Raw genomic sequence first — 15,194 nt, 5'->3', positions numbered from 1 at the left:
CAAAATCCCTAATTATGGAGACGGTCGGGAGGCACAGCAAATCACTGGCCCTCTCACTGGCCTCTCAGATGGCACACGTGACCAGGGGCATGGATCGAGCCCTCAGGCCACCCTGTGTCCAGGCCCATATGTCACCGGCCCCAGGGACCTGCCTAACTCCTCCTCCCTGGCCCTAATCCTGTAGTCTTACAGGATTCATTGCTGACAATAATTAGGTCTCACAAGGATAAACCCTAACCGAGTCCGAAGCCTTCGGGGACGGTATTAGCATGCTAACTCTGTTTGTGGTTTAAATATTAATGTCAGAGTGTAATTACCGCCCCTTCTGTCAAAGGCAGTGGTTTGGAAACAGTTTCAGCCCGGCCAATGGGGTCCATTCATCCTCAATGGCGATGCACAGAGGGGAGAGTCTAGCCTTCCGGAGAGATGTGGAGCACTTAGACCTTGGGGCATTTAGAGCAATGATTATGAATGGGGAGACTGTGAGCCCAGTCTGGCCGGCATACCTGTTTTCAAATGTTGGCCTGGCCGGCCGTAGTAGCTCATGCCTGTAATCCCATTTTGGGAGGCCGAGGCAGGCAGATCATTTGAGGCCAGGAGTTTGAGACAAGCCTGGCCAATATGGTGAAACCCCATCTCTAGTAAAAATACAAAACTTAGCCAAGCGTGGTGGTGGGCACCCGTAATCCCAGCTACTCGGGAGGCTTAGGCAGGAGAATCACTTGAACCTGGGAAGCGGAGGTTGCAGTGAGCCAAGATGATGCCATTGCACTCCAGCCTGGGCCACAAGAGCAAAACTTCGCCTCAAAAAAAAAAAATGTTGGCCCGCAACGTGTTTAAAAAAACAATAAAAAATAGATGTGTATAACCTAGATGTATGATTTCTCTTGAACAACAGGGAACTGTAGCCATGCTGGGTCACAGTCCCACAGGGTGTCAGTGGGCTGGGCTGAGTGGCAGCTACCCCCGGAGACAGACATCTGCCTCTAGCTTACCACAATCCTCACCACTCCCTACTGCACCACACCCAGCCCTCTTTGCCCATTTGCTGCAGCTGTCTGGGCCCTGAACGCAGCGGCGGGTGCAGCTCCTGGTTCGGAATTTGGAAAGATTAGAAATAAAGAAGGTTGGAGCTTTAGCGCTAAGAACTAGGACTCAGGAGCCACAGCAGGGCAGTAGCTTGATCTAGGAGAAGGGATATGCCTGGGGAAGGGGTGGCACCTACATTTCCCTGTCCTGCCCATTACTAACCACGTTGGCATGGATCTTGGCCAACACTGAAAAGCATACTTGCTCCGGAAATGGAGCCTCCCCAGCAGAGGCCACCAGAGAGTGGGGTGGGGTGAGGAGTCTTGGGTCTTGCTGGGCATTTTCATGGGTATTCTGCCCCTATCTGGCCACCACTGCTGCCATCATTCCAAAGCCTCCCCACCTCCATGAAGTGAGAGCCATGGCCCCGGGGCGGGGGCAGCCGTTGGCTGGCCCTGGAAAGGTCCTGGGGCCACCTAAACTTCTGCCCATCTGGACAAATGCATCTGCATGGCCACTTCACTCAGGGCTGAGGCCACTGGGATGGGGCGTCACCCGACACTCTCCTAACAAAGAGCTCTGTGGGGTCCAACACACTGTGCCATCTGTGGAAGGGGTTTGAGCACAGCAGAGAAAGGCTCTGGGGTTAGAGGGAGAGCAGGAAGCAAATCCCTGCTGCTTCTTTTGCCAGCGGCAGGCGCTCAGGCAAGTTAACCTTTCCGAGCCTGTTTTCCTGATCTGTAAATGACAGAAATGGTGCCAGCCTCTCAGAGGTGCTGGAAGGAATGAATGAGGCCCTGGGCTCAGCATTCGGCACGGTGCAGGTGCTCAGCTCACGCCGGACAGGATCTGCTGAGCTCAAGTCAGAAGAATAAAGGCGTAAAGTGAACCCAAGAAATGCCGGGGTCGGGGCAGAGAGGCTGCGCTGGGGTGGGGGTGACGGAGTGTAAGAGGTGGTGGAGAGAGGAGCACGCCACAGGAGGACAGGAGGGTCCCAGGAGCAGGGGCTGTGCCGCGTGCCCCATACAGGCTTAAAGAAATCAGGCTCACACAAAGACGCCTGTGCTGCCAGGGACGGAAACCCATCTGTGCCCACCTGTGCAAAAGGGGAGTTTGTTAGGCAGTTTTAAAGGTGCCTCATGGGACCAAGGGTAGGAGTGGAGATAGTGGGTGGGGGCTGAATGGCAGAACAGCAGGATTAGAGCTACCCACTCGCCCCAGCCCACAGTACTGTAGTTCTGCCTTTTATGAAAATCTCTCTGTTGTCAGCCTGTCTCTCCCCGGGCCCTCATGCTCCTTCTCTCTGTCAGTATCTATGTCTGTCTCTGTCTCTCTCTCTCTGACTCTCTGTCTCTGACTCTGTGTCTCTGTCTCTGTTTCTCTGACTCCCTGTCTCTCTGACTCTCTGACTCTGTCTCTGTCTCTCTGTCTCTGACTCTCTGTCTCTGTCTCCCTGAGTCTCTGTCTCTCTGACTCTGTCTCTGTCTCTCTGTCTCTGATTCTCTGTCTCTGTCTCTGACTCTCTGTCTCTCTGACTCTCTGTCTCTGTCTCTGACTCTCTGTCTTCTGTTTCTCTGTCTCTGACTCTCTCTCTGTCTCTCTGTCTCTGACTCTCTGTCTCTCTGACTCTCTGTCTCTCTGATTCTGCCTCTGTCTCTCTGATTCTGTCCCTGTCTCTCTGACTCCTTGTCTCTCTGACTCTCTGTCTCTGCCTCTCTGAGTCTCTGTCTCTCTGACTCTGTCTCTCTGACTCTCTCTCTGTCTCTGTCTGTCTCTGACTCTCTGTCTCTGTCTCTGACTCTCTCTCTGACTCTCTGTCTCTGTCTCTCTGAGTCTCTGTCTCTCTGACTCTGTCCCTGTCTCTCTGTCTCTGACTCTCTGTTTCTGTCTCTCTGACTCTCTGTCTCTCTGTCTGTGTCTGTGGCTCTCTGATTCTCTGTCTCCCTGTCTCTGACTCCCTGTCTCTGTCTCTCTCCGTCTCTGCCTTGCCCTCTCCTGCCCCTCAGCTCACAGGGCATCCCCCTTCTCTGATCCTGGCATGCCCACTCGGCTTTGTGCCTTCTCTGCACACACCAGCCAGAACTTTGTCCCAGACAGAGGCAGCCTGGCACCCCAGTTCAAGTGTCTGCCCTTCAGAGACTAGCGGAATCTCCCGGGGCCTGACTGCCGACCTCTGCAGGGAGGCTGTGGGGCCTGCCTGGACTGGTGCATGCGCTCCTCGTCTGTTCACCTCCGAGACTGGGCAAACACACCCACCTGAAGGACTTAGTGCTCAAGTGACAGCACTGTTCACAGAGAGGAAAGGCTGGGCTGGGCCAGCCCCCCAGATGCATCTACTCCAAGGGCTTGAGAGGCTGTGCTTCGAGGTCAAAGCTAGACCTGACTGGGGGTTAGCACTGGAGGTCAGGCTGTGGCTGGGAGGGTACCCTAGGGCCAGCTGTCCAGCCAGGACTATCAGAGCTGACATAGGGAGGGGACACTCAGGGCTAGAGAGACAGAGACAGAGACAGAGACAGAGCCAGAGAGACAGAGACAGAGAGACAGAGACAGAGAGCTAGAGAGAGACAGAGCCAGAGAGACAGAGACAGAGAGGCAGAGACAGAGAGACAGGGACAGAGTCAGAGAGACAGAGACTCAGAGAGACAGAGAGTCATCTCTAGGGGCACATGGGGGCTCCTGGAGACAGCACCCTCATGACCTGACATGGGCCCAGGCAGGTGGGATGGCAAAGGGGACGGGGCGGGGAGGTGCCCTGGTGTGCGGCTCGGTGAATGTTTGTTGAGTGACTGCATGAGCGAGTGGGTGAATGCAGGGCAGAGTCACAGATTTTAGCCAAGCCGGGAGAGAGGGAATGTGGGGACAAGAAGCTTGAGCAGAGGAGATGGCGGGGAGGCCGAGGGGCTGGCTGGGAGTTCCAAGGAGGCAGAGAAGGAAGAGAAGGAAGAGAGCAGAGAGAGGAGAACGAGAGGCCGTAATTCATTCCACTTCATCTCTGTTCATTTTGGACAAATAGAGCAGAAACTGCAGACCAAGGAAGGAGGAAGCAGGGCATGAAATTGCACCGTGCCTTGTAATAGCTCTGCCAGCCAGGCAGTCTGGGGCTAATAACCCACCGGGTCAGCCCCCACCCGCCCAGGAGCTGCGGGATGGGCACTGGGGCCCCAAACCAGGCAGCCACGGCTGCTGGTTCTGCCCCAGGGAAGCTTCACTCCAGTCACCCACATTCCTTGGCTCGAGTGGCCACAGAGCCAGGAGGCTGCTGGGAAGCCTCAGAGGAAGATGCCCGAGGAGCCGGGGAAGGGACCGCCATCAGACATCAGAGAAAATCTTGGGGAATTTAAGGGATTTGGTGAATTAATACAACCTGGATTTAGATGATCAAAACATTTCTTGAGGCAGCTAGATGGGAGCCACTAGAGGCTTCCAGCTGGATCTGGGCTGCAGGAAACCCTCCTTTCCGTCTGCAGAAGGCTGGTGGGGTGCGGGGTGGAAGACAGTTGGGCCAGCTGGGGTCTTGGAGAAGGAGAAAGATCTACAGACTTGAGCGGGCCTGCTCCCCACTGCCCTGCCCAGGCTGGCTGGCCGGGGCTGTGCCCATCAGCAAAATGTTTACATTCGAGGGAGAGGTTTAGATATGAGAACAAGTTCCTGCCTGACAAACTCTGGGTGTCCAGCTTCCCAAGGAGGCCCGCCTGGAGGAGTGGATGATGGGAAAGCCCCCAAGTGTTCAGCTTCTCCCTACCAGATTTGGGCCCAGACAAATGGCCTGGTGGGTCCCCAACCTGGGGATCTCATTCTTCTGCTGAATTTATTTTCTCTTTTCTTTTTTTTTTTTTGAGACGGAGCCTCACGCTGGTCGCCCTGGCTGGAGTGCAGTGGTGCAATCTCGGCTCACTGCAACCTCAGCCTCCTGGGCTCAAGTGATTCTCCTGCCTCAGCCTCCTGAGTAGCTGGGATTACAGGCATGTGCCACCATGCCTGGCTAATTTTTGTATTTTTAGTAGAGATGGGGTTTCGCCATGTTGGTCAGGCTGGTCTTGAACTCCTGACCTCGTGATCCCCCTGCCTCGGCCTCCCAAAGTGCTGGGATTACAGGCATGATGTGGGATTACAGGCTACGCCCAGCCTGCTTAATCTTTTTTAAGTTCCCTATGGCTTAACTTTGTCCAGCTCAGCTCTAGCCCCAGTGCTCCCCTGCCTAATGAGCCCCACTGGCTTTGAAATAAATCACATCCAGCGACACAGCAAGTGCCACTGTAGAGTAAGAACTCACTGCCTCCCAGACGCTGTGCCTGGGATGCTGTGTGTTGGCCCAAGATGCTGTCGGCTTCTCACAATAACTCACCTATGATCACCACCCTCATCTCAAAGACAAAACCTCTGACACACAGAGATGTTGAGAAATTTGCCAGGGCTCCACCACAGCCAGTGACAGAGTCAAGAATGAAAGCCCAACCATCTGCCCCGGAGTTGATGCTCTTCCCCTGGGCTGGTGGGTTGAGTGGTTGCAGGGACGAGGTGGCTCATGCTGATGAGATGAGCTGGTGGGTTGATGATGGATGTGGGGTGGGTTGGGTTGGTGTCTTGGATGGGTGGGTTGGGTGGCATGCGGGAAACTGGCTGGGTAAAGGGGTCGGTGTGTTGGTTTGGTGGATGGGATGGGCGGATTAGGGCTGGAGAGTTGCGTGGTTGGATGGGATGGACAGATGCAGGACTCACGGGCCCCAGAGCGCAGCACAAATTTCCTAACCCCCAGATCTTGCCTTTGCCATTCTTCCCACCTAGCGCTCCCTCCCTCTGCTTCTCCCTTCTCCCTCCCCACTCAGGGCTCAGCCAAACTCACACCTTATGAAACCAGAGCAAAAAGCAAGTTCATACCTGCAACAGCCTAGGCTGTCCCTGTTGGTACCGCTCAGCTCACACCTATCATCTGCTGTCTCTGGTCATCGTTGCTTCTGCTTTGACCAAATGAGACTGGCAGCTCCTGAGGGCAGGCAATGTGCCATACCCATCGCAGTATGGGCAACGGTGCTTCTCTGTGCCAGATGTGTGGGGGGCAGGGGCCATGGCAAATCTCAGGCCAGGAGAAGGAAACATCGGGGCTCCTGTCCACAGCCTCCCTGCCATTAGCCCGGGACCCTTCAGAGGGTCCCCAAGACACAGTAGTGTGAGGACCTTTGGGCCATGGCCTCAGAACTACCGCATCTCCTTCCAGATTTCTCCTCCATGGGGCATCATCAGCTACTTGCCTCCAAGCTGCAGAAAGTGAGCTTGGCTACAAAAACCACACAGATTGGCACACAGCAGGGACATGGCCTGGGGCAGAGACCAGAAGCTCCAGGGGCTCCTAGCAGCCCCACAGACGAACGTGGAAGGTGGAGCCTGGGACAGGGGACTTCCAGGCCAGAGTTTCTAGCAGCATTCCACGAGGCCAGCAGTCACCCACCCTGGCTGGGGCCAGGGATCGTCATGCTCTTCTGCTGGTGACATTCACTGCGGCCCCTTCCTCCATGCTTCCACGATGTCCCTCCTGTTTCTTTACCCTCTTGTGGGGACAGCAGGGGGGCACTGGAAGGAGAACCAGCTTCCCCATATCCAGGCAAATACGTTTCCAGCTAATTGGTATTTGCATGGCAAATCCTGGGTAAAGACATGATCATTTGCATGTTCTAAGAGTAACGATATTTGATGTTGCCAACTTATTACAACCTGATCACCACTCAATTTCCTGCTTTCTAAGCTCCCAATCATGCTGCCACCCAAAATAACCACCTCTTTGAGACTCATGCAGAGCCCCACAGCGGGGGAGTCACGTGGGGATCCCCAAGCTGAGGGGGCTGCGTGACATCCCAGCTCCGCTGTGGTGCTCCTCCTCCTCCCTTCCCCTCTCCTCCTCCTCCCTTCCCCTCTCCTCCTTCTCCCTTCCCCACTCCTTCCCTCTCCTCCCTCATCTTTCTTCCTCCTTCTCCCTCCTCCTGCCTCCTCTCTTTCTCTGCCTTCTTCCCTCTTTCTTCTCTCCTCTCCTCCTCTCCTTCCCCCTTCCCTCCTCCTCCTTGCTCACCCACCTCTCCAGCCCAGTGCAGAGTGCTCCCTTTACTAAATCCACTTGTTTTCAGTGGGAAGCCGGACCAAGAAGCCTGTCTCTATTGCAAGAACAGGAAAATAAATGCCCGCACAATGGGGCAAGCCTCTCATTGGTCAGTTTCCTTCCAGGAGCAAGAGGAAAACTCTGCAAGGCTGCCCTGGGCTCCCATCCAGTCCCCTACACGAATGGGGATGATTGGAGAGGAATAAGGAGAATCACGACTATTTCCCGGCACGCCCGGTGTCGGGCGCTGAGCGCAGCACTCCAGCCAGGTTGGCTCGCTGCCCCAGTTCCACTCAGAGTAAAGCCAAGGTCTTCTTGAAGACCCCTGAGGTCCCCTGGTTTGCTCGTCTCCTGGGATGCTGTCACGCTCTCTGCTCCAGCCACCTCAAGCACCCAGGGCGTGCTCCTTCAGGCTTTGCACCAGCTCGTCGCTCTGGCTGGGCCACTCTCCGCAGATGCCTCCTTGGCCCACTGGGCTGGCTTCCTCCTTCTCACTGTGGCCTGACCTAATTCCCCTCCGTGCTTTGATCCTGGGATATGGGCTGCTCCAATCCCAGTGAACAGGACAGGCGTGCGCGCGCACACACACACACACACACACACACGACCCCACCCTGCCTCCAGCGCTCGAAATCCTTGTTCCACCCTCTTCCGCCCTCCCTCTTAACTTATCTCATCGCCAACTTACTTAATATACGTGTCGTCCACCTCCCACAAGCAGACCAAGGCAGGGGTCTTTCTAGAACATAGTGGGCACTTGCTGAATACTTATTGCCTGAAATAATATATAAAGGGATCTTCACAGTAACTTAGGAGGTCAACCCTGGAGGTATCTTTATTTGACAGTTGAGGAAACTGAGGCAGAAAGAGGTCCAGTGACTTGCACAGGTCCACACGGCTGTTGTTAAGTGTTGGGACCAGGATCTGAACCCAACCTGCCTGATCCCGGAACTGTGCCCTTACCCAGCCTGGTGCGGCCCAGAATGACAAGCTTGCGTCCCACCCTGTGCGGCTGGCGCTGGTATGAAGCCGCCCTGCCAGGTCTGATAAAGCAAGCCCTGTTAGCAACCCCGCATGAGGTCAGACAGCCCTGGGTGCCAGTCCAGACTTGCCTCATATTCTGAGTGATGGAGCAGTTACAAAGTCTCAACCTGCCTCAGTTCACTCAGCCACCAAGCGGCACCTGCCTCCCAGGGTTGGGCGAGGACTCAGTGAGCTGATGACTGCCCCTCCTTCGCACAGCCTCTGCATATACTAAGTGCCCCATGGATACTGGTTCCTCTTACTACCTTTTCTAAGATTCTCATGAATACTTTCCAGGGTTTCGAATGTGGCAGGGCCAGCTACTGGATTTTCTGCCAGGTGGGATCACCAGGCCGGTGGGCAGATCGAATGTACTGACTGGGAAGCCCACGTGGTGGAACCATGGGGCTTCCCCAACTGAGTCAGTGGGTCCCAACCCCAGGGTTGAGGCCCCTGTTTTGTCCCTGTCCAGGGCGAGGTATGCCCCAGGTGGTCTGCCCCTGGTAACTCTAAAGTTAGGGTTAGGGTTAGGGTTAGGGTTGTCAGGGTTACAGTTACCTGGGATTTGCTTCTGGTTATAAACTTGGTTGATGTTGTGATGTCACTACTGTACACATTCTGCAGTGGGTGGGAGAGAAAGAGGAATTGGACATAATCCTGGAGCACACTCATGGAAGGAGTAGTTCATGGGAGCACCATAAATTGGGGGTCCCAAGGAGGGTCAAGGGGGGAAGGGCTGAACTAGGCACCTGCGGTCTAAGTCTCTCCCTAGCCTCAAGCCTCACACAGCAGAGCCCAGATAGGCAGGAAAGGGTTTCCATAGACCCCGCCACCAAACTCAGGCTGGATCTTTCAAGAGCTCAGGAAGTTGAGGTGGAAATGTGTACAGGGTGTGTACAGGTGTGCAGACAAGCCCCGGGTCAGCAAGCTCCTGCAGGAAGTAATCACCCCTAAACTGGCCCCATGTGGCCCTGCTGGAGATGAGCCCACAGCCTGACCCGGGGCTACAGGGCCCTTCTATTCTGCTGACCACAGCTGAGAGAGGATGGGGGTCCCTCCGGAGATGCCCTCGTGCCAGCCGCACCCCCCCGCACCCTGCACACACCTTGGGGAGCCGCAGCCTCTAATCAGCGTCATTGGTAATCAATGCCCTCATTTTTCGCCTCTAAGCGGCCAAGGAAGATGATCATTAAGTACTCCTGTAGTAATTCGACAAATCACAGCCTTTTAAATCATCTCAAGGAGGGGAACCTGGGCTTGCACCCAGCCTCGCCGGCTCCTTATAGATTTCTGGAGCTGAATAACAAATCATTTTCAGCTAGCCGATGAGGAGCGTGGGGGGAGAGGCAGCTTGGCAGCTCTGCGGAAAAGCAGGGAAACAGCCCTCGTGCCGGGAGGGTTTCCCAGGAAAGCACTTTGAAGGAAGGAGGTGTTGGGGGGAGTTGGGGGGAGCAGCTCGGAACCAATGAATTAAACATTCACTGATCTCTTTCGAAGCAGCTGCTACCAAAGAGGAAAAATGCTTTAATTAATAAAGTGCTGTCGGGGAGAGGGAGCTGTTTTCCAACACACCCCGGGGCTCCAGGAGCAAGATCAACAGAGCAGATGCCCGCCACTCTGGCTGGGCCGGTGCTGGGAGGGGCAGTACTCTCTGTCTCAAGGTCTGGGGAGAGACGGCTGGCCAGGTGACTACCCGGCCCCAAGGAGGTGGAGAATGTCCTTTCCTGGCTTCAGAGCTCAATCCAGAGCTGAGGGCACCTGCCCTGGGTGAGACCCTGGAGATGTGTCAGAAAGAGCACTCTACTGGAAGTCTGGAGAAGGCACTTCCCCAAGGAAGTCTGGAGAAGTATGTTCAGGTCTAGTTGCAGTGTGACCTTGGATTAGTCATTTCCCCCCTCTGGAGCTTGGTTTCCTCATCCGTGGCTCTCAGACTGGGCTCGGGGAAGCCATCGGGTTCCTTGGAGGTACCTCAGAGATGACTTTGGTTGGGCAGGGGTGGTGCAGGCAGGCAGGGCTCTGGGCCCCAAACGCAGCTTCAGCCAGAGCAGCTTTGCTTCCATCTGCTAATGTTCTGAGCTTCATGTAAAATGTCCTTTGAAGAAAGAACACTGCAGGTTTTTTTAAAAAAAATTGAAAACCACTGGCTTAGATGTTTTCTCCTATCTCTTCAGGAGCCCAGGCCTCAAAGTTGAGCAATTCTCAGTTGGCCAATCAGCCAGCCTCAGTCATGGCCAAGCGCTTAGCCCGTCCGCTGCTAGGGTACCACAGGAAGAATAAGAAGGCTCTGCTTTCTTTCCAGGGGGCTTCCAGTCTAATCCTGGGGTATCAGCTATATGGCACATGTGCCATTGTTCCTGACTGTGTGCCTGTGGCAGGCATTACTAATTGATCACAGACCTCTCTCTCACAGAGGCCAACCATGACCCCAAACCCTTTTCAGCCTAGGCAGCCCCTACCAATCAATTGGCCCCGTACTTGAAATGACACCTCTCCCTCCCATCTCTGTTTCAACAAGTTTCCCAAAGCACAATGGGCTGCCTCACATGGGAGTAAGAAACCCACCCTGTTTATTCATTCCACAGGTGTTAATTGAGCACCCACTATATTCTGGGCACTGTGCTAAGGCTCCAGCAGTTCTTGTGGATCTTAGAGAAAGGGATGGATGACCAATGAGTGTAAACAAATTAAAAACCAAAAACATCTCTGATGGCAAATAGTGACAGCGGTGAAAGTAGAGTACGATGGGGAGAAAGGATGGGCAGGGTACTCTATCGTGGGTGGCGGGACAGGCCTCAACACAAGGGAGTGGCATAGAAGGAGGTATCCAAAAAATGAGAAGGAAGTGGTCCTGCAGAGGTCTGGGGAAAAAGCATTCTTTTTTTGAAGGGGAAGAGTTTTGCTCTGTTGCCCAGGCTGGAGTGCAGTGGCATGATCTCGGCTGACTGCAACCTCTGCCTTCCAGGCTCAAGCAATTCTTGTGCCTCAGCCTCCTGAGTAGCTTGGATTACAGGCATGCCCCACTACACCCAGCTAATTTTTGTATTTTTATTAGAGATGAGATTTCTCCATGTTGGCCAGGTTGGTATTGAACTTCTGACCTCAGCTGATCTGCCCGCCTTGACCTTCCAAAGTGCTGGGATTACAGGCATGAGCCACCGCGCCCGGCCAGAAAGAGTATTCTTGACAGAGGTTTGAACAGCTGATGCAACTGCCCTGGGGAAGGAGAGGGCTCAGGGTTTGAGGGTTTGAGGGACAGCAGAGAGGTCCCTGGGGCTGGGATAGAAGGAGGAAAAGAGATGGGGAGTCAGGTGGAAGGGGCAGGCAGGGGCCAAATCTCATGGATCCCATGAACCGTCATTAGGAGTTTATCTGAGTCTAGAAGCAATGGAAGCCATTGGAGAGGAGTGATGGGGTCTGATTTATTTTAGAAAGATCTTCAGCAGTAGCTGGACTACTCCCTGTTGGGGGTCTGACAGCTGGGGGGGGGGCGGTTTCCCTAGGGAGGAGTTAAGGAGTTTCTGAGCCCAGCATGGAGATTCTGTATTCTTGCTGGCTACTGGCCAAACCCTGAAGAAGGCTGAATCTCCGTGTCTTCCCACCACTGCTTCTGACAATTTCTACCTGGGGAGTCTCCTCCTTTCATTTCAAAGGCTGTCCTGTGGCCCCCCCTGAGTGCCCACCTAGGTGCCCTCCTAGTCCTCGGTGCCCATATCCTTTCAATTCTCTCACCCACCAAACTGCCCTGTCCCACATCTCCCTCCCCCACTGTCCAGCCAGCTGTCTATGCTGATGTTGAAGGGGGTGGATTACAAGGGGTTGGTTAGTAGGTTACCTGCCCCAGGCCATTCCTGGGGTGGAGAGGCAGGGGGCTGGGAGAGAGATCCAGAAACACCGCCTTCCCCCAAGGAACTCAGATTAGGAGAAGAGGGAATTTGGAAGCGAATACGGCAAACCACAAACCATGTTTCAAGTGAACCCATCTATATGTGGGCCACTCGGCAGGTCCAAACCCATTCCTCCCCAAAGCCCACCACACACACTGGGTCCTTTCACCAGCTCGTCCCAACCCAGGGCCGCTACGGAGCCCGAGAGGCAACCAATCGATTACAAAGTGTCTACATACACACTCACAATTGCCCACACATGAAATAAAAACGCCTTGCTCATCTACATAAGAGCATTTTCTTTTTTTTTTTTTTTTTTGAGACGGAGTTTCTCTCTTGTTACCTAGGCTGGAGTGCAATGGCGCCATCTCGGCTCACCGCAACCTCCGCCTCCCGGGTTCAGGCAATTCTCCTGCCTCAGCCTCCTGAGTAGCTGGGATTACAGGCACGCGCCACCATGCCCAGCTAATTTTTTGTAGTTTTAGTAGAGATGGGGTTTCACCATGTTGACCAGGATGGTCTCGATCTCTTGACCTCGTGATCCACCCGCCTCGGCCTCCCAAAGTGCTGGGATTACAGGCGTGAGCCACCGAGCCCGGCCCATAAGAGCATTTTCAAGGGCGTGAAGATGGGCTTGTGATGAACGAAGGGAAGGTTGATGTATGCATGTTGGCTGGACCCACAGTCGCTGCCATCATATTGAAGCTCCCAATCAATGAATGAGAAAGCACAGCCAGTGTCGTGTGGGACCCCATGGACCAGACGGACGCCGAATGGAGGAGGCCTCACAGACGATGTTGATCCTGTGAGGCGGTGGTGGGCAGGAGCAGCTCATAAAGAAGCAGGCCTGGCAAAGCCCATGCTTGTGAAGACACAGGAAGAAAGCCCTGGAAAACCACAGCACACAATGGTGAAAAGGTGGATAGCAATTTTAACTTTTTTCCTTTGTGCTCATTCCTTTTCTCAATATTCCACCATGGGCCGGGCACGGGGGCTCACGCCTGTAATCCCAGCACTTTGGGAGACTGAGACAGGCCGATTCCTGAAGGTCAGGAGTTCAAGACCAGCATGGCCAACATGGCAAAACCCTGTGTCTACTAAAAATACAAAAATTAGCCAGGTGTGGTGGTAGGTGCCTGTAATTTCAGCTAGTCCGGAGGCTGAGGCAGGAGAATAGCTTGAACCCGGGAGGCAGAGGTTGCAGTGAGCTGAGATCGTGCCACTGCACTCCAGCCTGGGTGGCAGAGCAAGACTGCATTTCAAAAAAAAAAAAAAAATTCCACCAGGAACCTGTATCACTTAAACCAGATTATATAAAAGGAGAGGAGCCCTCAAGGTGGAAAAGATGGGGACCTATAGGGGTCAGTAGAGAATCCATTCATCTTCCTGGTACCCTGCTGGGGGAGCAGAAGTGGAGCTCCCGGGCCTACCTGGCCCCTAGTTCTGGAGCTGTGTGGATGGAGATGGGCACAGGAAAAGGTACAGCGGGGTGGCTGGGGACCGGAGGGCTCTGGGCTTTGGGGCAGCTCTGAGGGTGCTCCCAGAGGCAGCCCAAGAGGGCAGGAAACCCTCGGGCCACCATGGGGACCCTGGGCAGACAGACCCCCCACGGCTTCCATGGTGGCTGGCTGTTCCACATGAATCTCCCTCAAACCCACACTGGCCTTCTTGGGGGCTTAAAAGTATTGGCTCGAATGACCAAAAAAAGCCCCTGTGTTCCGGTTCCAATCCGGGGAAAGTGTGTATAAAACAGCTTCTTATCGGCAGGTCCAATGCTTTATGCCTTCAAGGCTCTTTATTTCACTCCACTGGCAAATTTCTCCTGACAATTACTGCCTTTGACAAGCCTGCCAGGCTGCAGCGGGCGGGCAGGCAGCTTGTTCTTCACATCCCGCCTGTGGGAGACACGGAGCCTGGCCTCCTTCGGGTAGGACAGATGATGGGAGACCCTGGCGGGGAAGCTGCCTGAGAGGCCTGGGCCCAACCAGCTGCTAAGAAGCCAGATGCGGACGTGGCTTTCTTTCCCCAGACGGACTCTGAGGCTGAGGTCGTCCAAGAGCAAAGAGCTGACTGGGGTTCCCTGCCCAGTTGTCCCCAGGAGTGGAAGCCTGGTCTGGCTCTAGATCTCTGGTCCCTGGTGCTGCACATGAATGGGCCTGCATCACTCTTCAGGGGCATCGATGTCAGGCATGGGCCTGGGAGGGACGGAGAAAGCGTCCTCAGCGAGCAGCCTTGGGACCCCCATGGCCAGGCCCAGCCACCTGCTCTCTTCTCCCTTATGGGCTGGAACAGGCTCCAGCAGCCTCTGTGAGTTGCTGAAGATGGCCCCCGGGGAGCTGGGTGTAGCTGGCAGCCGGCAGCAGGGCCAGGCTGGAACTGCAGGTGGCAAGGGGGACGATAGATGATGTGGTGATTTGTGCTTTCCTGGGTGAGAGGTTGGGCCCTTCATGGATGACATGCCCTTCAGTCTGTTGTTCTGGGCTTGGCAGCCTGGCAATCATGAGAGGAGAGCTGCTCCCTGCACTGGAAAGTTCTAAGGCCTCGCTTGCGGCTGGGGGGCGGGTAGTCCACCACCAGCCAGAGGGTCCTCCACATTGGCCTGGGACACTAGCCCGGGGTCAGCAAAGCCAAGGGGGCCACATCAGCTGGTGGAACAGCTGCTTCTTGGGCGGGTTTGCTGCTGAGACACATCGATGGTGTCCCTGTGTGTCATCTCGTACCCAGGGGAGGGACTTGCCATGGACCTGGGACCCTTCTCTACAGCATACTCTTGTTACAGACCAAGGACTTTGCTTCTGGGCTGGCACTGGGCACTCACCTTGATCCCCCCATGCATTGTCTCCTGTTCAGGGCAGAGGTGAGTCATTCATTCATTCAACATATCTTGCCAAGCACCTAAGATGCACTGGGTGCTAGGGGTCCAGTGGGGAGCAAGGCAGACGGGACAGCAGCCCTCCTGGGGCCCATCTCATTCACCTGCTGGCTTCCGGCCTGGCGCACAGGAGGTGCTCCGGATAGTTCTTGCTCAAGATGATGGAAACCCATCTCCCTGCCCTCGCCCAGTGCTTGGTCTTCTCCATTGATCCTCTCCTCTAAAGGAGGGGAGAGCAAGGCAGACATGGAGATCCCACCTGCCTCCCCACCAGGTAAGTTCTGAGGTGGCCGGGGGC

Source organism: Cebus imitator, unplaced genomic scaffold (genome assembly GCF_001604975.1).
Source record: "Cebus imitator isolate Cc_AM_T3 unplaced genomic scaffold, Cebus_imitator-1.0 Scaffold15, whole genome shotgun sequence".
In the NCBI taxonomy this organism is placed as follows: Eukaryota; Metazoa; Chordata; class Mammalia; order Primates; family Cebidae; genus Cebus; species Cebus imitator.
The sequence above is the reverse complement of the archived record's forward strand: the minus strand, read 5'-3'. Positions refer to the sequence as shown.